This window comes from Ranitomeya variabilis, chromosome 2 (genome assembly GCF_051348905.1).
Source record: "Ranitomeya variabilis isolate aRanVar5 chromosome 2, aRanVar5.hap1, whole genome shotgun sequence".
Classification (NCBI taxonomy): Eukaryota; Metazoa; Chordata; class Amphibia; order Anura; family Dendrobatidae; genus Ranitomeya; species Ranitomeya variabilis.
Window position 1 is genome coordinate 496619162 of NC_135233.1, and position 16414 is coordinate 496635575.

A 16414-nucleotide genomic window follows, 5' to 3' on the forward strand; every position below is an offset into this window, starting at 1 on the left:
TTGACACGTTTACATGCGTTTTTTCCTGCGTTTGCGTTTTTGAAACGCATGCTGAGAAGTGTGTGACAGCTGCCAATCATCAAAATCAACTAGAAAACCCACTATTAATAGAATTAGCTAGGGTTAGGGTTAGGGATAGGGTTAGGGTTAGGATCCCTAGGGTTAGGTTTAGGGTTAGGGGTAGGGTTAGGGTTAGTGTTAGGGGTAGGGTTAGGGTTTGGATCCCTAGGGTTAGGGTTAGGGGTAGCTTTTTATTAGAAGAATGTCCTGGTCACCAGGTCACTGATAAGCCACCCCCCACCATCAAGGTGATAAAGGGATCCAAACCCTAACCCTAACCCTACCCCTAACCCTAACCCTAGGGATCCAAACCCTAACCCTACCCCTAACCCTAACCCTAGGGATCCAAACCCTAACCCTACCCCTAACCCTAGGGATCCTAGGGATCCACAGGGATTGGCTATTATGTTGACCTGGAGACCAGGACATTCTTCTAATAAAAAGCTTTGTTCAATGTGGACACCCCAAGATATACGGTATTGCTATAGAGTACTAAAAATATAAACTCGGAGAGTATTCACTGTCATATTGTTAGGGTTAGGGGTAGGGTTAGGGGTAGGGTTAAGGTTAGGATCCCTTTATCACCCTGATGGTGGGGGGTGGCTTATCAGGGTGTATTCTTGTTTTTTTCTATAAAAACGCATGCGTTTAAAACGCAAGCAAATGCATGTACGCAAAAACGCATGCGTTTCCATAGACATCAATGTATTTTTTGCCGCAAATCAAACGCAAATGAACGCATGCGTTTTTTGCGGCAAAAAAACGCCTCTGAAAATTACTACATGTTGCATTTCTGCAAAAGAACGCATGCAGCTAAAAAACGCATGCGTCGGTAAACGCGGCAAAATGCGTACAAAAAACGCATGCGTTTTTAATGTTAAACATAGGGGAAAAAACGCATGCGTTTTTTTCGGTAAAAACGCTGCAGATCAAAACGCAAGTGTGAAACCAGCCTAAGCCAGATTGCCGCACGTTATTTTGAAGCAGTCATCATCGTGAGGCGACCCACATGAGTGCTACTTTTTTAACTTTCAGAGTAAATAAGAATTGGAAATTGACAACATGAGTGCAGAAAAGATTGTGTGGACTGACATTATTTGTGAGCTTTTTGCACAATACTAGACTGTTGTTTTTTACTTTTGTCCTTTTTAACCTTTTCTGTGTCTTTTTAAAGCAAAAGATAATAAGCAAAATTTTCTGTAGTCCATAAAAAATATCAATCCACGGTGGTCTGGAGTTCATTTGGGCAAAAAGTTTACAACTTTTTAAAAACTGACATCAGTTTAAAATATCTGGAAACAAAAAAACGATTTATAGTTTGCAAGGTTCTTTAAGTCACTTTTTTGTCTCAAAATATTAGGGTATGTGCACACGTTGCGGATTCCATTGTGGATTTTTCCGCTCGGATTCTGCATAATCCGCAGGTAAAATGACCTGTCCTTTACCTGCGGGTTCCCTGTGGGTTTTCTGTGGATTTTGTGCGGATTTCGCCTGCGTTTTTACACCTGCGGATTCCTATAATGGAATAGGAGTAAAACGCTGTGGATTCTGCACAAAGAATTGACATGCTGCGGAAAATAAACTGCTGCATTTCTGCGTGAAATTTTCCGCAGCATGTGCACAGCAGATTTTGTTTTCCACAGGTTTACATGGAACTGTACAACGCATGGAAAACTGCTGCAGATCTGCGGGGCCAAATCCGCTGTGGATACGCAGCCAAATCCGCAACGTGTGCACATACCCTTAAGTTTTTTTTGCACCAGTTTCTTAAAATGGTGCCCGCGGCTCATAGATTTTGCACATAATTAAAGATGGTTTTTATTTTTGTCTTTAAACTTTTTCGCATCTGTTTAAGAAGTTGCGTGGCATGTTAAAACATTACAAAGTTTGCGCAAAAATTGCAATCGTATATAAAATCACTCCAGGGGACGACTGGAGTACATTTGAGTAGAAATTTTGCAACTTTTTAAAAATTTGCAATTGATGACTCTATTGAAACAGCGGGAAACCCCAAATTGTGTCAATGAATAATAAAAACAAAACAGACAAACACTTATAAAATTGACTTTAAGAAAAACAAAAAACAATAGCTTGAAGTAAAGAGGTCAAGAGAATGTGCCTGACAGGGGGAAAGAAGAGGTGCGGAAGACCGAACAGTAAGCTGCGGTGACGGCAGAACAGGTGACTGATGAAGTAAGTATTATTATTATTTGTTTATATTTTACATCCTACATTTGGGTCCGGAGGAACCCCAGAAGATAATAAGTAACATTCAATTAACTCTACAGCAAATTAAATATTCTTATAATATCTGTGCGATTTGACAAATTTGAATCTTGCTTGATTCGATCATCTCTAATTTGGAGGATCACTTCACTGGTGGAACTTTGATGATGCATACTGGGACAATCATCTTCAAAACTGATAGCAAAACTATTTGACTCTTAGGTTAGCTGCAGACAACCTTTTTCTCTCCATCCGGGAAAATAAGTGAGATCCGATTATGCCAATCACACTCTGATCAGATGTTGATCAGAGAGGGATTCGATTTTCTAGGAGGTGGAGAGAAACAAAAACATTTCTCCACTTTCTCCATTCTGTTAGTGCGTGAAAATTGGACTGCACTCGGATGTCATCTTACTACAGTCCAATTTTTTTTTTGTGGACCCATAGTCATAAATGGGCAAGTGCCATATGATTCTCAGAGGCTGTGATTTTTTTTATTAAAGACCACTTGGTCCAAGGAAAAGAATCGGACATGTGCACAGCCACATAGAATAACACCGGGACGAGTGTTATCCGACAAAACCACCGATTGCACTTGTCCAATTTATATGGTCATCTGCACGAGCCCTTAGGCCGGGGTCACATTTGCAAGTTCAAAGCGAGAAACTCGCACGAGTCTCTTGCATCAATTCCCGGCACTGCTCCGGTCCGAACCGCTGGCGGCAGTGCCGGGAATTGATGCGAGTTTCTCGCATTGAACTCACAAGTGTGACACTGGCCTTAGGGTGATGAGCTATCCACGAAAGGGGTGTAAGTAGTATCTATTACCCCAACAGTGGAATACAGTAAGTCATACTTGAGTTTATCCAGATTTTATGTCACTTAGTTTTATTTTTTCTCTGTGTGCTGAAAATGTTCTAAATCAAATATTTCTGCTGCTATTCACCCCATCCTGGCACCTGTTGGAATTGGGCCTATAGCAGCCATTTCTGGTTTGGATGCTCCTTGAACTGAGATAGTGATGGCCCTAGGTCTGATGGCCGACATCCAGTGATGCAGGACTCCCCATTACACCAGGTGACTCTGTAATTCTTCCTAATATACGTCACTGGGGAGAGTCAGTACACCCCTATAGTCAATGTACACGCCGCCAATATTGCGGTAATCTGAGGGTTCACCCACCAAACACTTGATTTGTATAGGGCGTAAAAGTAATGAAAATACAAATTGTTCAAAGGACCAGGAAAACAAAAAGACAACATTTGGCAACACAACAACATTCCATTATTTAGCATGCATGTACAATGTAAAATACTTTATGTCACATTGGGATACGTTCACATGCAGCATTTTTTTCTGCCAAGAGAACAGTTTTTGGATGTAAAAATACAATTCTACGTTTCTGTTCCTTTTTTTTGTGTGGATTACATATGTGATTTGTCTACTGTACATGTTTAATAAAGTTAATTTTATTCACTAAAACACAACAAAAACACTGCTATTTTTTGCATTTTCTCATTGCTTTCTATGGATGTAAAAAATGCTGCAAAAATTAACATGTTGCAGATTACAAAAAGGCAGCAGCTCTCAGATTCAGTTAATAAAAAAAAAGCATGGACATGAGATGTCTGAAATCTCATTGCTTTTGCTGGTTCTAGAAAAGGCAGCTTCTTTTCTGCAGAAAAAAATGAGGCAAAAAGAAAAATACACGTGTGAACGTAGCCTTAACGTCTGAAATGAAACATCAGATTCATTGGGTCTTGCGGGTCTAATCACAGCACACTTTGGCTTTTACAGTGCATTATATCGGAGCTTTCATTCTGGGGTCCCAGCAGGTTAAAAAATATTTGCTTTTCTCATTTCTTATTGTAAGGTAAAGATAAATGGCCGTCCTGACACGGCTGTAATTCTTATGAATACAAAGCTTCTTCTTGCTCATTGCTATTACAGAGGTGGCACGTTTATATGCCAGGAGCAAAACTGTGAAATATTCGCTGACCAAACGTCTTCTGCATGGTGATGAATACCCAAGATTACCTTTCATGGGGGATTTTAGGCCGGCATTATTTTTCAAAGCTTCAACATTAGGAGGTGATTATTTTTAAAATCACACAATATTTCAGAACAAAACACAGCATCCACATACTAATGTAACCAAGCGACTTTACTGCCCGCGGGCTAGCTTGCTTTGAGTCTAAAATGTTTTGTAGCTCCTTCTATTAAAATAAGCAAGGATGTTCTGGAATGTATTCCATGCAGTATGTATAGAAGCTTTTATATATGTGCAAGCTTATTATTGGCACCGTACATGAGAGGAGATATGATGTGAAAGCCATAAGTTTTCCCTCCAGCATGATATGTGCTGGCTTTCATTGTGGGTAGGTGAGAGATGGCAAAAATTTAAATTGGCGCCCCAAATGCTCACATATTGCACTATCACAGAGAAACATTTCTGTTGTATTTACATGCACTGAGTTCAGGCCATTAAAAGAGCATGATCGACAATATTGAAGTCGTTCGACGCTTGTTTGCCAGCATCTTGAGGGGGGGTGCGCACGTTCAGTAATTGGCAGCGCTTTGGATGCAGTACATGTTCACTGCGTCCAAAGCGCTGCTGACTATTGAACACAGGTGAATCTGCATGCGTTGATTGAACCGTGCAGAATCACCGCGTCCAATACATTGTACAGGTGTTATTTATCTTGTTGAGGCTCGCATCAATGCAAGATAAGTAGACATGCTACGGTCTGGAAAGACGTGCGCATGCCCGTCTCCGCGGGTGAGCCGCTGGCGTCTGTGCACCTATAATGAGCATGCGATTTCTTGAAATCCCATCCACTATGTTGTAACATCTGTGGGTTGAACGCTGCACAAGTACGCAATGTCCAAACCACAGCGTTTACTGATTGTGTGCACCTAACCTTACTCGGGCTGAGGAAGAATGATGGGTACAGATAGTTCTCGATACAGTATAATGCAGGTCCCATATAGTACATATACAGTAGTAGAATGCACTCCCCATGGTTCTTGATAGAGTATACTGCAGCCCCCCTCATGGAGTATACTGAAGCTCTCCTCATAGCGTATACTGCAGCCCTCCTCATAGAGTATACTGCAGCCCCCCTCAGAGTATAATGCAGCCCACTCAAGAGTATAGTGCAGCCCCTTCACAGTATAATGCAGCCCACTCAGAGTATAATGCAAACCCACACACACAGTGTAATGCAGGCCCCCCCCACAATATAGTGCAGCCCCTTCACACAGTGTAATGCAGCCCCCCACACACAGTATGATGCAGCCCTCTCAGAGTATAATACAGCCCCACAAACAGTATATTGCAGGGTCCACCCCCACATAGTATAATTCAGCCACCCCACAAACACACAGTATAGTGCAGCCCCCACACACAGTTTAATGCAGACCCCCTCATAGAGTATAATATAGTCCTCTCGCAGAGTACAATGTAGTTCCCTCAGAGTATATTGCAGCCCCCTCAGAATATAAAACAGCCCCTCAGAGTATAATGAAGCCTCCTCAGAGTATAATGCAGGCCCACACACAGTATAATGCAGCCCCCCCACACACACACAGTATACAGCAGCCTCCTGAGAGTAAAATGCAGCCCCCAGCAGAGTATAATGCAGCCCCACACACACAGTATAATGCAGCCCCCCACCCACAGTATAATGCAGCCCTCCCACACACACAGTATAGTGCAGTCCCCCCACAGAGTATAATGCAGCCCACCACACAGTATAATGCAGCCCCCCTACTCACAGTATAATTCAGCCCCCCACTCACAGTATAATGCAGCCCCCACACACAGAATAATACAGCACCCCACTCACACACATTATAATGCAGCCCCCACACACAGTATAGTGCAGCCCCCACATGCAGTATCATGCAGCCCCCCACATACACAGTATAGTGCAGTCCCCCACACACAGTATAATGCAGCCCCCAACTCACAGTATAATGCAGCCCCCCACACAGTATAGTGCAGTCCCCCCACACACAATATAATGCAGCTTTCTCCTCCATCACTGCTTTCTGCTATATCGGCATCTTTGATGCCGATAAACTGAATGCGCAATGTGGGTAGGGGCGCCTGGCCCCTCTTACTTAGGTCCCAAGGAGCTGCTGAGGGGCTACCAAACGCTGCTGGTAAAGACCCGATTTGCTGGCGGTATCACGGTTCTGGAAACATAGCAGCCCGTTGTCCTATGTCTGCCAAGCAGGACTGTAACCTAGGCAGACCCTGCTCATATTATGCCTATCCCAACTGCAGTGTGGATTATCAGCCCGGAGACCATAAACGGAGTACTAGTGTCAGGATGTCACGGGAAGCCTAGGTAGGCAAGAGCTAATAACCCAGGCCCCTGCGATTTCCCTCAACTCTGGGAAACCCTGACTGACCCTCTCCCAGAGTTTACACTGATGGTGTGCATGTCTGGGCCTCCACCCTCACCCTGTCTCCTGTTTCAACCCTAGGCTGAAACCTCCACCCACCACCCAGTGAAGAGACCACTAACCAATACCCACAGTTAGCACAGACAAGGATAACGGAAAATATACACCACGCCGCAGTCACTCAGGAACACACAATAAGTGCACAGGGCAAAACAAATACAAATATAGGAAGGAGGAAAATATGACAAAGGGAAATATACACCACCAGATACGATACTCCTTTTCCTAGACCACCACTCCAGACCGAGATAACCAAGCACAAGACAGAAGCTATAATCGGCGACGCCCAATGTTCAGAAGAACAATTTAAAGGCAGTGGGCGTGACCCAGCTTCCAATCCGAGCACCAGCTAAATTAACCCCGGACCAGCTAGACAAAATCTAGCCGACGCCACTGAGCGCATAGTGGACAAAAGGTGAATTACCGCTGTCTGTCGAACGCCCTAGTATGAACAGCGTCTGACATGACACAGGATTCTTGGACTCTGGGAGTCTGGTGACCTTGATAAGGGCCACGCTTCCCCAACAGTTGATCCCAAGAAAGCATGTGGGTGTCTGCCGCTGTATCCATGGGGATGCCAAAGACTACCCTGTTGCCAAAGTGTTCATAAAAAACAAGCCGTGGTATGGAGTTCCATGAGGTCGGGTAGTCAGAGACTTGATAGACGCCGTGATACTCGGGCAGGACTTCAGCCTGCTCTGGAACTTGTGGCTAAATGCAGGGGTGCCAAGTGACTCAGGCAGGAGCCAGTGCAACCCTTGTGTGTCCTAGCAAGTGATGAGGATGAAATGGTGACTAGGGTTGAGCGACTTTCATTTTTTTAAGATCGAGTCGGGTTTTGCGAAACCCGACTTTGTCCAGAGTCGAGTCGAGTGCAGTCGGCCGATTATCGCTAAAAGTCGGGGGTCGACCGAAACACGAAACCCAATGCAAGTCAATGGGGAAGCATAGTCGGCAGTGAGTGGAGGCTAGGAAAACACCTACAGTGCCCATTTTAATGCCAAAAACATCCATTCTTGTTTCTGAAGCTTGTCAATCTTAATTAACTTTATAATAATAGTTGGGCATTGAAAATTGGGGGTCATTTGGCAAAAGTTGTGGGGGGTAGGGCTGGTTCAAGGTTTTAGTGGGCCCAGGAAACGTGGACTACGTCACGGCGGTGGAACAGTGAGAGGTAAGTATGTCAAGTTTGCAAGTGCTGTGATCCTTAGCAAGCAGGGGGGGCCCACTCGTTGGCATTGGCACTGGCACAGGGCCCCTCAAAGTACAGCGGTGTGTTTGCACGGCGGGGGCGCCTCCCACTAGCAGCGACACTTTTGCGTACTCTGAGGGGCTCTGTGCCAGTGACGTCACCAACGAGTATGCCCCCCCACCTGATGAAGGAACCTGCACTTTCATCTGCACCTTCCTCTTTGTCCCTGTGTAAGGTGGTATAACATGTGGGAAGGGGAACCTTACTTTCAGTAGGGTCAGATTCTGGCTGTGTAGAGTGCAAGGGGAATGTAGTGGTCTAGGTCAATATACCAGCAGACTCATCTAGCAGTGGCTGGGCAATGGGCAGGATGAGGAGGAAACACAGATATAGGGCCAAAGAATAAAGTAGGCTAAATGCAGTTCAAAATTGGTAACAGGACTAAACAGGCGGCATTGCTTTGTTCAGTGGAGTAGCAAACCCAGGAGCAGCAGACACTGTTTTAAGGGCCCAACCACACTAGTAGGCCAAATGCAGTTTAATATCTGCTACTATAGGCCAAAAGCCTAAAGACTGAAGCTCAGCTTTATACAGTGGAGGACAACACCAGGGAGTGGCAGACCCCGTTAGTAGGCCGTAACCACCAAGCTTTTTGAAAAACAGCACTTAATGAGAGCCATAAGGTTGAAGCTCAGCTTTATTCAGTTGAGGTCAACACCAGGGAGCGGCAGACACCATTAGTAGGCCGCAACCAAAGTTGAAGGCCAAATGCTGTTTAATATCTGATACTATAGGCCGAAAGCCAGAAGGTTGAAGCTCAGCTTTATACAGTTGAGGACAAACACCAGGGAGCGGCAGACACCGTTAGTAGGCCGCAACCACAGTTGAAGGCCAAATGCTGTTTAATATCTGATACTATAGGCCGAAAGCCAGAAGGTTGAAGCTCAGCTTTATACAATTGAGGACAAACACCAGGGAGCGGCAGACACTGTTAGTAGGCCGCAACCAAAGTTGAAGGCCAAATGCTGTTTAATATCTGATACTATAGGCCGAAAGCCAGAAGGTTGAAGCTCAGCTTTATACAGTTGAGGAGAACACCAGTGAGCGGCAAACAGAGGTATTAGGCCCCAAACACCAATTTTTTTTAAAAAAAGCACTTAATGAGAGCCAGAAGGTTGAAGCTCAGAATTATTCAGTTGAGGAGAACAACAGTGACCGGCAAACAGAGGTATTAGGCCCCAAACACCAATTTTTTTTTTTAAAAAAAGCACTTAATGAGAGCCAGAAGGTTAAAGCTCAGATTTATTCAGTTGAGGAGAACACCAGGGAGCGGTAGACACCGTTAGTAGGCCGTAACCACCAAGCTTTTTAAAAAACAGCACTTAATGAGAGCCAGAAGGTTGAAGCTCAGCTTTATACAGTTGAGGACAAACACCAGGGAGCGGCAGACACCGTTAGTAGGCCGCAACCAAAGTTGAAGGCCAAATGCTGTTTAATATCTGATACTATAGGCCGAAAGCCAGAAGGTTAAAGCTCAGCTTAATACAGTTGAGGACAAACACCAGGGAGCGGCAGACACCGTTAGTAGGCCGCAACCAAAGTTGAAGGCCAAATGCTGTTTAATATCTGATACTATAGGCCGAAAGCCAGAAGGTTGAAGCTCAGCTTTATACAGTTGAGGAGAACACCAGTGAGCGGCAAACAGAGGTATTAGGCCCCAAACACCAATTTTTTTTTTTAAAAAAGCACTTAATGAGAGCCAGAAGGTTGAAGCTCAGATTTATTCAGTTGAGGAGAACACCAGTGAGCGGCAAACAGAGGTATTGGGCCCCAAACACCAATTTTTTTTAAAAAAAGCACTTAATGAGAGCCAGAAGGTTGAAGCTCAGATTTAGACAGTGGAGGACAATTTGAATTAGGGACTGCAGACAGACTTAGTAGGCTGTCCCCTGTGGACCATGCATCCACCACATTAACCCATTGCGCCGTAATGGACACGTAACCTTCCGTGGCCATGCCTACAGGTCCATGCGTCTGTTGTCAGGTGCACCTTTGTACTCACAGATTGCCAGAGTGCATGGACAATGCGGTCTTTTACATGCTGGTGGAGGGTTGGGATGGCTTTTCTCGCAAAAGAAGTGTCGACTGGTTAGCTTGTAGCGTGGTACAGCGTAGTCCATCATGGCTTTATTAATATTAAATAAAATATATAAATAGGCTCTATGAACTTTTAAATAGGTTCCAGGGGTACACGGGCAGCATTGTGGTCAGTGGAGGAGTATTGCAAGGAGGGACCGCAGACAGGCTAACGAAGGCCTAAAATAACAAAAATTAGGCTCATGGCAGTTTTAAATCGGTTACATGGATACACAGGCAGCATTGTGGTCAGTGGAGGAGTATTGCAAAGAGGGACAGCAGACAGGCTAATGAAGGCCTAAAATAACAAAAATTAGTCTCAAGGCAGTTTTAAATCGGTTACATGGATACACAGGCAGCATTGTGGTCAGTGGAGGAGTATTGCAAGGAGGGACAGCAGACACGCTAATGAAGGCCTAAAATAACAAAAATTAGTCTCAAGGCAGTTTTAAATCGGTTACATGGATACACAGGCAGCATTGTGGTCAGTGGAGGAGTATTGCAAGGAGGGACAGCAGACAGGCTAACGAAGGCCTAAAATAACAAAAATTAGGCTCATGGCAGTTTTAAATCGGTTACATGGATACACAGGCAGCATTGTGGTCAGTGGAGGAGTATTGCAAGGAGGGACAGCAGACAGGCTAATGAAGGCCTAAAATAACAAAAATTAGTCTCAAGGCAGTTTTAAATCGGTTACATGGATACACAGGCAGCATTGTGGTCAGTGGAGGAGTATTGCAAGGAGGGACAGCAGACAGGCTAATGAAGGCCTAAAATAACAAAAATTAGTCTCAAGGCAGTTTTAAATCGGTTACATGGATACACAGGCAGCATTGTGGTCAGTGGAGGAGTATTGCAAGGAGGGACAGCAGACAGGCTAATGAAGGCCTAAAATAACAAAAATTAGTCTCAAGGCAGTTTTAAATCGGTTACATGGATACACAGGCAGCATTGTGGTCAGTGGAGGAGTATTGCAAGGAGGGACAGCAGACAGGCTAACGAAGGCCTAAAATAACAAAAATTAGTCTCAAGGCAGTTTTAAATCGGTTACATGGATACACAGGCAGCATTGTGGTCAGTGGAGAAGTATTGCAAGGAGGGACCGCAGACAGGCTAATGAAGGCCCGCAGACAGGCTAATGAAGGCCCGCAGACAGGCTAATGAAGGCCTAAAATAACAAAAATTAGTCTCAAGGCAGTTTTAAATCGGTTACATGGATACACAGGCAGCATTGTGGTCAGTGGAGGAGTATTGCAAGGAGGGACCGCAGACAGGCTAACGAAGGCCTAAAATAACAAAAATTAGGCTCATGGCAGTTTTAAATCGGTTACATGGATACACAGACAGCATTGTGGTCAGTGGAGGAGTATTGCAAGGAGGGACCGCAGACAGGCTAATGAAGGCCCGCAGACAGGCTAACGAAGGCCTAAAATAACAAAAATTAGGCTCATGGCAGTTTTAAATCGGTTACATGGATACACAGGCAGCATTGTGGTCAGCGGAGGAGGATAGCAAGGAGTGTCTGACACAGTTAGTACTCACAAAAAATAAATAGATGTTAATGTCTCGCAAAACAACAAAAAAAAAATGTGTGGCATACTTAGGTACAGGGGTGGGCTCATCTGCTGAGTTTCTGACAAAGTAATTTGGCAGTAAGTATTTACTGGTGTCAATATAGGACACTGACCCAGACTACTTTAACTAGCATCATAGATGTCAACAAATTGGTATTGTCAGTGCCAGGCATTGAATGATGTCAGCGCATAGACTAAACATTGGTGGAGCTGAGTGAGATAATTTTGCACGTGCTAGAGCACAATTTGAGCTGGGGGGGGAACTCTCTTGTGGCCGGCGGTACCGTCCCAGGGCCCCTCATGTTACAACGGTGTGTCTGACGTTGGGTGCGCACCACCACCGCCAGAGACACTTCATTGTACTATGAGGGACCCAGTGGCAGTGCCGTCGACCAAAAGCGGGCACACCCACCTCTTCAGACAAACAGCACTGTAACGTGTGCTTGCGCCAAGTGGCGAGACCACGGCCCCGTGGGGGGAATTTTCCCATTGTGGGAGGTGTAAACATGTCGTATGCTGGACAAACAGCTGCTGCAAATTAAGAGATTGGAACACTCAGTAAGACCAGTCCACAAGCAAGACCTTTTTATAGGAAAGCTAGGTGTCAGCCGGGAAAGGTGGGGCAAAATAATTTGAAATCCAGGAGTGGTTCATTTTAATGAAGGTGAGATCATCCACATTTTGGGTAGCCAGACGAGTCCTTTTTTCGGTTAATATTGATCCAGCAGCACTGAATACTCTTTCTGATAGCACACTAGCTGCTGGGCAAGCAAGCTCCTGCAATGCATATTCTGCCAATTCAGGCCAGGTGTCTAATTTGGATGCCCAGTAATCAAATGGGAATGACGGTTGAGGGAGAACATCGATAAGGGATGAAAAATAGTTAGTAACCATACTGGACAAATGTTGTCTCCTGTCACTATGAATAGATGCTGCAGTACCTGTCCTGTCTGCGGTCATTGCGAAATCACTCCACAACCTGGTCAGAAAACCCCTCTGTCCAACGCCACTTCTGATTTGTGCACCTCTAACACCTCTGCCCTGTAGCCCCCTGCAGCTCGTGTGAGAACCATCACCGGCGCTGTGTGCTGGGAATGCCTGAATCAAACGGTCTACAAGAGTTGCTTGTTTGGTTGCTAATATTTGTTCTAGGTTCTCATGTGGCATTATATTTTGCAATTTGCCTTTATAGCGAGGGTCAAGGATGCAGGCCAATCAGTAATCGTCATCGCTCATCATTTTAATAATGCGTGAGTCCCTTTTGAGGATACGTAAGGCATAATCCGCCATGTGGGCCAAAGTTCCAGCTGTCAAATCAGCGGTTGTGCTGGTTTGAGGGGCAGTTACAGGCAAATCTACGTCACTTGTCTCCCTTAAAAAAACAGAACCCGGCCTTGCAACGCCACTAATTTCTGTTGGCCCAGGAGAAGCTTCCTCATTCAAAAAGTACTCATCCCATCATCCTCCTCGTCCTCCTCCTCCTCTTCGCCCGCTACCGCGTCCTCTACACGACCCTGACCAGACAATGGCTGACTGTCATCAAGGCTTTCCTCTTCCTCGGCTGCAGACGCCTGCTCCTTTATGTGCGTCAAACTTTGCATCAGCAGACGCATTAGGGGGATGCTCATGCTTATTATGGCGTTGTCTGCACTAACCAGCCGTGTGCATTCCTCAAAACACTGAAGGACTTGACACAGGTCTTGTAGCTTCGACCACTGCACACCTGACAACTCCATGTCTGCCATCCAACTGCCTGCCCGTGTATCCTCCCACAAATACATAACAGCACGCCTCTGTTCGCACAGTCTCTGAAGCATGTGCAGTGTGGAGTTCCACCTTGTTGCAACGTCGATGATTAGGCGATGCTGAGGAAGGTTCAAAGAACGCTGATAGTTCTGCATACGGCTGGAGTGTACGGGCGAACGGCGGATATGCGAGCAAAGTCTGCGCACTTTGAGGAGCAGGTCGGGTAACCCCGGATAACTTTTCAGGAAGCACTGCACCACCAGGTTTAAGGTGTGAGCCAGGCAAGGAATATGTTTCAGTTGGGAAAGGGCTATGGCAGCCATGAAATTCCTTCCGTTATCACTCACTACCTTGCCTGCCTCAAGATGTACAGTGCCCAGCCATGACTGAGTTTCTTTCTGCAAGAACTCGGACAGAACTTCCGCGGTGTGTCTGTTGTCGCCCAAACACTTCATTGCCAATACAGCCTGCTGACGCTTGCCACTAGCTGTCCCATCATGGCACACCTGGTGTGCAACAGTGGCAGCTGCGGATGGAGTGGATGTGCGACTGCGGTCTGTGGACGAGCTCTCACTTCTGCAGGAGGAGGAGGAAGAGGAGGAAGGGGGGGGCGAACGCCTACAGCCAACTCTTTCCTTGACCGTGGGCTAGGCAGAACTGTCCCAATATTGCTGTCCCCTTTGGACCCTGCATCCACCACATTCTCCCAGTGTGCCGTGATGGACACGTAACGTCCCTGGCCATGCCTACTGGTCCATGCATCTGTTGTCAGGTGCACCTTTGTAGTCACAGACTGCCTGAGTGCATGGACGATGCGGTCTTTAACATGCTGTTGGAGGGCTGGGATGGCTTTTCTAGAAAAGAAGTGTCGACTGGGTAGCTCGTAGAGTGGTACAGCGTAGTCCATCAGCGCTTTAAAAGCTTCGCTTTCAACTAACCGGTAGGGCATCATCTCTAATGAGATTAGTCTAGCAATGTGGGCGTTCAAACCCTGTGTACGCGGATGCGAGGATGAGTACTTCCTTTTCCTAACAAGAGTCTCATGTAGGGTGAGCTGGACTGGAGAGCTGGAGATCGTGGAACTAGCGGTGGTGCCGGTGGACATGGGTGACTGAGAGAGGGTTGGAGATGGTATTCTTGCCGGTGCCCTACATGCAGTGTTTCCTACTGCAAACCTGGTGATTCCCTGACTGCTTTGGCCTGGCGACGAAAGCTGCATAGATACTGCAGGTGGTGCGGGAAATGGTGGGTTGACAGTGAGGGAAGGGATGTAGCGTTGCTGACTAGCTTCATTGGCCGAGGGTGCTGCAACCTTTAGGGACGTTTGGTAGTTAGTCCAGGCTTGCAAATGCATGGTGGATAAGTGTCTATGCATGCAACTTGTATTTAGACTTTTAAGATTCTGACCTCTGCTTAAGGTAGCTGAACATTTTTGACAGATGACTTTGCGCTGATCATTTGGATGTTGTTTAAAAAAATGCCAGACTGCACTCTTTCTACTATCGGATACCTTTTCAGGCATTGCAGACTGAGCTTCTTTAACCGGATGGCCACGCTGTCCTCCAACTGCTTTTGGTTTTGCCACGCGTTTTTTGCCAGATACGGGCCCGGCAGATGGAACCTGTTGTGATGTTGATGCCTGCTGCGACTCCTCCTCCTCCGCTTCAGAACTACTGCCGCCTGCACCCTGTTCCCCCAATGGCTGCCAATCGGGGTCAACAACTGGGCCATCTATGACCTCCTCTTCTATGTCGTGTGCAACTTCGTCTGTGTCACCGTGTAAGCCGGTGGTATTGCGTTCGTGACGGGGCACCATAGTCTCCGCTGGGTTTGATTCTGCCTCAGTACACTGCGAGGGCAATGTTCTGGCCTGAGTCAAAGGAACAGCATAGTAATCTGGCTGTGGCTGTGCATCTGTGCACTCCATGTCCGATTCAACTTCGAATCGGCATGGCCTGTTAACTGTTTCACTGTCTAACCCAGGAACGGTATGTGTAAAGAGCTCCATGGAGTAACCTGTTCTGTCGACTGACGCATCCTTCACTGTTGTTCTGGGTGAAGGACACAAGGAAGCGACTTGTTCCTGACCGGGAGCATCCACTGACGATGCACTGCTCTGACATTTTGCACTTTCGGAGGAGGAGGCGAAAGAGCTAGAGGCAGAGTCAGCAATGAAAGCCAATACTTGTTCCTCCTTCTCCGGCTTCAAAAGTGGTTTTCCTACTCCCAGAAAAGAGAGCGTTCGAGGCCTTGTGTAGCCAGACAACGAACCTGGCTCAACAACTCGAGACTTAGGTGCTGTACTGCTTTTACCACGACCACCTGATGCTCCACCACCACTACCATCATTACCAGCTGACAATGACCGCCCACGGCCACGACCTCTTCCACTAGACTTCCTCATTGTTTGCAAAACGTAACCAAAGTAACGGTATTTGTTACTGTAAAACAACTTATAAGGTGAACTCAAACTTCTGTTTGATTTATATATACCTTTATAGGTGCCTGACACTGAAAGGAAAATCAGGCCCAATGTTACACACTAGGTTTTCTGTGCCCCAATAATTTGAGACAGATGGCACACACAGGACCAGCACTCAAGCAGAAATGCCAATCTTAATCTCCCACTATTTTTTTTTTTTATGGGAGAATGTAAAAAAAAACCACAACAAAACAAAAAAAAAACAATATTACACACTAGGTTTTCGGTGGCACACAATGAGAGACAGATGCCACACACAGGACTGGCACAGAGGCAGACTTGCCAATCTTTATCTCCCCGACTCCCACTATTAATTTTTTTTTTTTACAGGGAAAATTTACCCCCACCAAAAAATGGCCTAGTATTACACAGTGGTTTTCGGTGGCACACAATGAGAGACAGATGCCACACACAGGACTGGCACAGAGGCAGACTTAACAATCTTTATCTCCCACAAATTATTATTTTTTTTACAGGGAGAATTTACCCCCCCCCCAAAAAAAAATGGCCCAGTATTACACAGTG

General features: G+C 45.9%; 1 protein-coding gene across 2 annotated transcripts in view; it reads right to left on the bottom strand.

Annotated features, from left to right (window-relative positions):
* The window catches only part of SYT12 (synaptotagmin 12), a 197109-nt gene that overhangs the window by 30440 nt on the left and 150255 nt on the right, over nt 1-16414 (bottom strand). The window lies entirely within an intron of this gene.